The sequence below is a fragment of the Mesoplodon mirus genome (assembly GCF_964341445.2).
Source record: "Mesoplodon mirus genome assembly, contig: HAP1_SCAFFOLD_949, whole genome shotgun sequence".
Lineage (NCBI taxonomy): Eukaryota > Metazoa > Chordata > Mammalia > Artiodactyla > Ziphiidae > Mesoplodon > Mesoplodon mirus.
In genome coordinates this window covers 80,275-86,274 of record NW_028295097.1, presented here as the reverse complement: position 1 = coordinate 86,274, position 6,000 = coordinate 80,275, and positions in this window count along the sequence as shown.

Genomic DNA, 6,000 nt, shown 5'->3' with positions numbered 1-6,000 from the left:
ATGTAAAAAGAAAAAAAAAAAGTCAGTTGACTTTTTTTAGTCCAAACCAGGAGTCAGCAAACCATAATCCATACACCAAATCTGGCTTACTACCTGTTTTTTGTAAAGTTTTATTGGATCACAGCCATGCTAATTAATTTACATATTGTCAGTGGTTTCTCTGATGCTACAATGACAGTACTGAGTAGTTGTGAAAGAATGTGTATGGCTGTAAAAACCTAAAATATATAATACATATGGTCTTTTACAGAAGAAGTTTGCTGACCCCCTAGTCTATACTATTTCCTAAACTGTGTCCTCAGTGACATTACCACAGTGGGATACAATGAATACACAGGCATGAGAACTCCAAATTAAATGAGGTTAAGCAAATCTCCTCACTGCAGGACTTTGCAGAGCCTTAAAATGCCACTATAAATGTGAGTCTCTGAAAGGGGGATAAAATGTGCTTTACACGTTTAAGAATCAAATCTTAGGGGAATTAGGATGGCATTATGGTTCTGATTCCTAAAAATGCCCAGTTCTGGCCTGAAAGAACTTCTTTCCATAAGTTCCCTTGACAAGTAATATGTGTAAGGAAAAATGGAGTGAGAACAAAATGCCACTTTATTAATAGTTGCTCAGGTGTCCAAAACTCCAATGCAGGGCTCTCCAGTAAATGACTACAGTGAAACACACAATTTATAACTTAAGGCACATAAGGCTTTCTATCCTCCCCCTGATTTAAATCTTGGAATATAACCATCTCATGCCAGACTCATGGGTAAAGGAAGTTGAAGGGAATGAATGGGGAGCAACATGCCAGATATTTTTGCAGCCAAGATAGGTTTATTCGAGTTCAGCAGAGAATAGAAATTTGAGGTCTACAGCCATGGTGAGCCACATGCAAGTCCCCACACAGCAAGGGAAGCAAGGGAAGGAAGAGAGAAAAGTAAGTTGGCAGGGCTATATACTAAACAATGAGTCCATGTCTTTCCACTGGCCGAGTCCTTGCCAGGAAAGGAGTCTTCTCCCTGTTGGGCTTCGTTATCATTACAGGGCATGAGAGCTCCCTTTCTGGTCTCCCAACTCTATTTAATTGAGGTTTCTGTTTATTAATTCTTTTAAATTCCTTCTTTTGATCAAAGTCTTTCTTTAAAAGCATCACTGATCAAGAGTCGGATTTTTCAGTTTCAGTGTCTTCTTGTCCCTCAATACTAGGAAGAACCATTCCTGGGTGTAGTGTTGGAGAAAAAGTGCACAGATTGGAAACCTATTGAGGTCACATATGAGTAACAAAGAGAGGTTAGGAGGGAGAACTGTCAGGCACTTTTTTTTGGCGGTACACGGGCCTCTCACTGTTGTGGCCTCTCCCATTGCAGAGCACAGGCTCCGATGCGCAGGCTCAGCGGCCATGGCTCACGGGCCCAGCCGCTCCACGGCATGTGGGGTCTTCCCGGTCCAGGGCACGAACCCATGTCCCCTGCATCGGCAGGCGGACTCTCAACCACTGCACCACCAGGGAAGCCCTGTCAGGCACTTTTTATCTAAAGTCCGTATGTTATCAAGAACATAGACAGTGGAGATCATTGAAGCACTATGTTATCATCAAAAGTTTGACAACAAACTTCCAGCAAGACTGGTCTGGATATCTTGGGAAAACTGTCTCATCAGATGCTGTCTGCTTCAATTCTGGGAAATCTTTATGTTCAGGTCACCAGATAATGTGCAGGTCCATTCAGGGTTTGGTGCTTCCTTTAGGTGTGAATCCAGTAGCCTATTCCCTGGAGTCTGGCTACACAAGGGTTGGTTAGCAAAACCTGATAGGGGCACTTCCAGCCAGGTTGAAAAGTGTTCTTCCAGAGGTATCTTTTCCAATAGATGAAGTCTACCGGTTGCCAAGTGTGATGCTTCAGGTCTCTGTCTTCTGAGAGTGCACTGTGAAAAGATTGCTCTTCCAAAATATGGTTATTTTTAATAGAAGCAATTGGTCTTCTGCATATTGGAGTATCTCTCCTTCTATCAGTTGTGGGTCAAAAGAAACAGGAGAAAAGTACATTGGGTGTCCTGTGACTATCTCAAAGGGTAAGAGGTAATTAATTCCAAAAGGGGTGAATCTGACACTTAGAAGGACCAAGGTCAGTGCGTGTGGCTAAGGTATTTTGAGGGTCTACAAATTTTGCCAATTAAGTCTTAATAATGCCATTAATGCTTTCAGAGGATTGAGGGTGGTAAGTGCAATGAAAGTGTAAAACCAGCCAAACAGCACATGCTTTTCGAAGTACCTGACCAGTAAAATGGGTTCCTTGGTCGCTTGGTCACAGACTCCTGAAGTTTGACAGAAGTTCCTCAGGTAGGGACAATCTTTCCCAAAAGGACTTTGGCCACAGAAGAGGAAATCGCCCATCTGTAAGGGAAGGCTTCAGTCCAGTGAGAAATCATACAGTTCATAACTAAAACTTATTTATATCCATTAGATGGAAGAAGTTGTATGAAATCCATTTGCCAGATCGCAAATGGTCCATTAGGCAGTTTTAAATGTCCAATAGTAGTGCAAGTAGGCCACCCTGGGTTGTATTTGGGGTCAGTGGGATAAGTGAGGTAAGTACTTTTTGCAGCCTTGTTCATTTTCCCCACCAGTATTGATTCACGAATGCTGTCATTTTGTTAGTAGACCAATAGTTTAATGCATGTAGAGTGGGGAGGAGTGGAAATTTTAGAGTTTCTAGTAGAACTGGGTTGGATTTTGGTCCAAACCAGAGCTTTCTCTTTTTATCAAACTAACAGTTGTTGAATTTCCAATCTTATTTTTCCTTTTCTGAGGTCAATTGTGTGTTTCTCTTGTCATGTTTTCCAAATTATCATTTGGGGAAATATCCCTTTGGACCATGATACAGGTTTGAGTGCTCTTGATTCCTTTAAGGACAGAATTTCTTGCAGAAATATCAGCAAGATGATTTCCTTTAGCTTCCAGAGAGTCAAGTTTAGACTGTCCTAGAATCTAATAATAGCTGAAGTGGCAGGTAAAAGTATTACATCCAATAATTCCTGAACATAGGGACCATTTTTAATTGTACTTTTGCTGGAAGTAAGGAAGCCATGTTGCTTCCATAACATTCCAAAATTATGAGATACTCTGAAAAATATATCTACTATCAGTTAAATATTGGCAGTTTTGCCCTTGGCTAAAGTACAAATCTGTGTAAGAGTATATAATTCGGCCTGTTGGGCTGAAGTAGCCATAGGTAAAGATGCTGCCTCAGCAACATCAAAATGAGTTGCAACAGCATACCCAGCACAATATTCGCCATTGTCATCTTTTGAATAAGAACCATCATTGAATCATGAGAAGTCAGTATTCCCCAGGGGAATTTCCTGTAGATCTTCACGAGGAGTCAGGGGTGGTGTGTTGGTATTAAATAGTCATAAGGGACTTCCTCAGTGATGGAGGGCAGAAGAGGAGCAGGGTTCAGGTTATTACAACATAAAGAGTTATGCAAGGAACAGTTAACAAAAGGACTTCATAGGAGGTGAAGTGGCTGAATGAGAAATATTGAGTGTGATAAGAATTCAGGAAAGCTTCTACTGCATGAGGTACAAAAATGGTTAAAGGGGATCCCACAGCAAATTTCTTGGTGATCTTAACCAAAAGAGCCGTGGCTGTAATGGCTCTCAGGCAAGGGAGCATCCCCATGCCACCGGATCCAGTTGCTGGTTATAATACTCTGTGAATCTATGGTGGTCCCCATGTTTTTGGGTGAGTACCCCAAGGGCAATCCCTTCCTTTTCATAGAGAAAAAGGAAAAAGAGAATCTGATAATTGGGATGCCCAAGGGCAGGTAGGTTCATCAAACTCTCCTTTAAGGCCTTAAAAAGTTTGTTCCAATGCACAGGCTTTGGAAAAGCCCTAAGAATTGCTCAGTGAAGTTGCCTAGCCTGATCATATAATAAGTCAGTGGACTGGTTTCCCAGTTGTAATTCTAGAGACCTTTTAGGATTTTCCCAATCAGCAGTTTTCATCCAACGCTGGGCTGGCCTTCACTGACAAGCATATGAACTAGCTGATATAAGTCAGAGAAACCAGGTTGATACGTTTGAATGACTATATTAACTTCCCCAGCCAATCTGTAAGGATCTTTGATTACTTTGGAAAAGCCTTTGACTGTGGCTCACATATCAGCTTTAGTCCAGGGAATATAAGAAATTAAGGGTTTAGCCTCTGGATCCTTAGAAAGCTTAATTTTAAAGGGACAGCTTCTGAGATGTTCAGAGGAAAAGGGAAGTTCAGTAAGAGAATTAGTATGGGGGAATTGAGGGCATAGAAGAGGCATAGGTGGCGTAGAAGGGAGAGGAAAGGGTTGCACCAGAGGTGGAGTCTGATCATGAGGAATGAAGGGAGAGAAACAAAATGGAGCCAGAGGCAAGCCTGCGACAAAGGAGCCGAGGAAGACTAGACTGAGGCTTTAAGGGCCATTTTTTGGTTTCTTGAATGATTTGTTTATCTCAGTTAATTTAGAATCTTATTTTGCAGAGAGGCAATTTTAGACTCCTGAAAAGGTTGGAAAGCCTCAAAATACCAGTTGAAATAGGCATTCCATTCAATTCTAGACATTTTTGAACTATTGTAATCTGATTTGGTTTTAAGAAATTTAAGTTTGAGGACCTCAAAAGTTCCCCATAATGGTCAATGATATTCTAAATCACCTTTGGTCAGGTTGGTCCATTTAGTTAAAAATGCACATGAGGAAGGAACACAGTTTTTAAACATAAAATCTATCAGAGTCCTTGCAGGGGGGCACCTTCAAAATGTTTAGATTACTGGGATACCATTTCTCAGAGGTTTTTCTCTACAGTAAAAGAGTAATTTTCACATAGCTCAAACAGCTCAATTCAAACAGCTTGCAACTCATATGCCTGCAGGCCTAACACCAGCCAATTCTAAGGACACAGCTTATTCTCTGACAGCCCCTATTCCAAAGGAGTGGGTCAATGGCTGAACTGGTACAGTTTCAGTGAAGCAGCCCTTGTTCCTGAAGGAATGGGCCAAAGGCATCTCAGCCAGCTTCGACTGAAATAACCTGATGTCCAAATTAGACTGAAGTGCCAAGTGAGTATTTGCATACAGAAGAAGGCTTTAACCAAAAAGATGAAACCTTAAAACAGATCCCTAATAGAGCCTGGAGAACTTCAAATGAAAAGAGGTTGTAAGTTTGGATCCAGGAGAAAGATCCAGGGATCAGCAAGAAAAGCAATGAGCTCAGTGGGCTCAATTTTGGGTACCATACCTATTTTGCTCACCAGCCCCGAGGCCTTTGGGTTGTCTTGTCTTGTCCCTGTATGGGACATCAAAATGTTGACCTAGGGGCTTCCCTGGTGGCGCAGTGGTTGAGAGTCCGCCTGCCGATGCAGGGGACACAGGTTCGTGCCCTGGTCTGGGAAGATCCCACATGCTGCAGAGCAGCTGGGCCCGTGAGCCATGGCCGCTGAGCCTGTGCGTTCAGAGCCTGTGCTCCGCCACGGGAGAGGTCACAACAGTGAGAGGCCCAAGTACCACCAAAAAAAAAAAAAAAAAAGACCCAAAACAAATAGACTGCCAGATATTTCTCCAGCCAAGATGGGTTTATCCGGGATCAGCAGGGAATTGCAATTCAGGGTCTGCAACCATGGCGAGACACAAGTGAGCCCCACACAGCAAAGGAAGGAAAGTGCTTTTATAGAGGTGGAAATAAAGTTGGGATGGCTGTGGTTAACAAAGAGTCCATGGCTTTTCATTGGTTGAGTCCTTGCCAGGGAAGGAGAGGAATCTTTCTTCTTCCTGTAAGGTTCTACTATCACTGGAGGGCATGAGAACTCCCCCTCCTGGTATCCCAAGACTGTTTAATTAAGATTTCTGTTTATTAATTTTTAAAATTTTATTTATTTATTTGTTTATTATTTTTGGCTGCGTTGGGTCTTTGTTGCTGCTTGCAGGCTTTTCTCTAGTTGCGGCGAGTGGGGGCTACTCTTTGTTGTGGTGCGCGG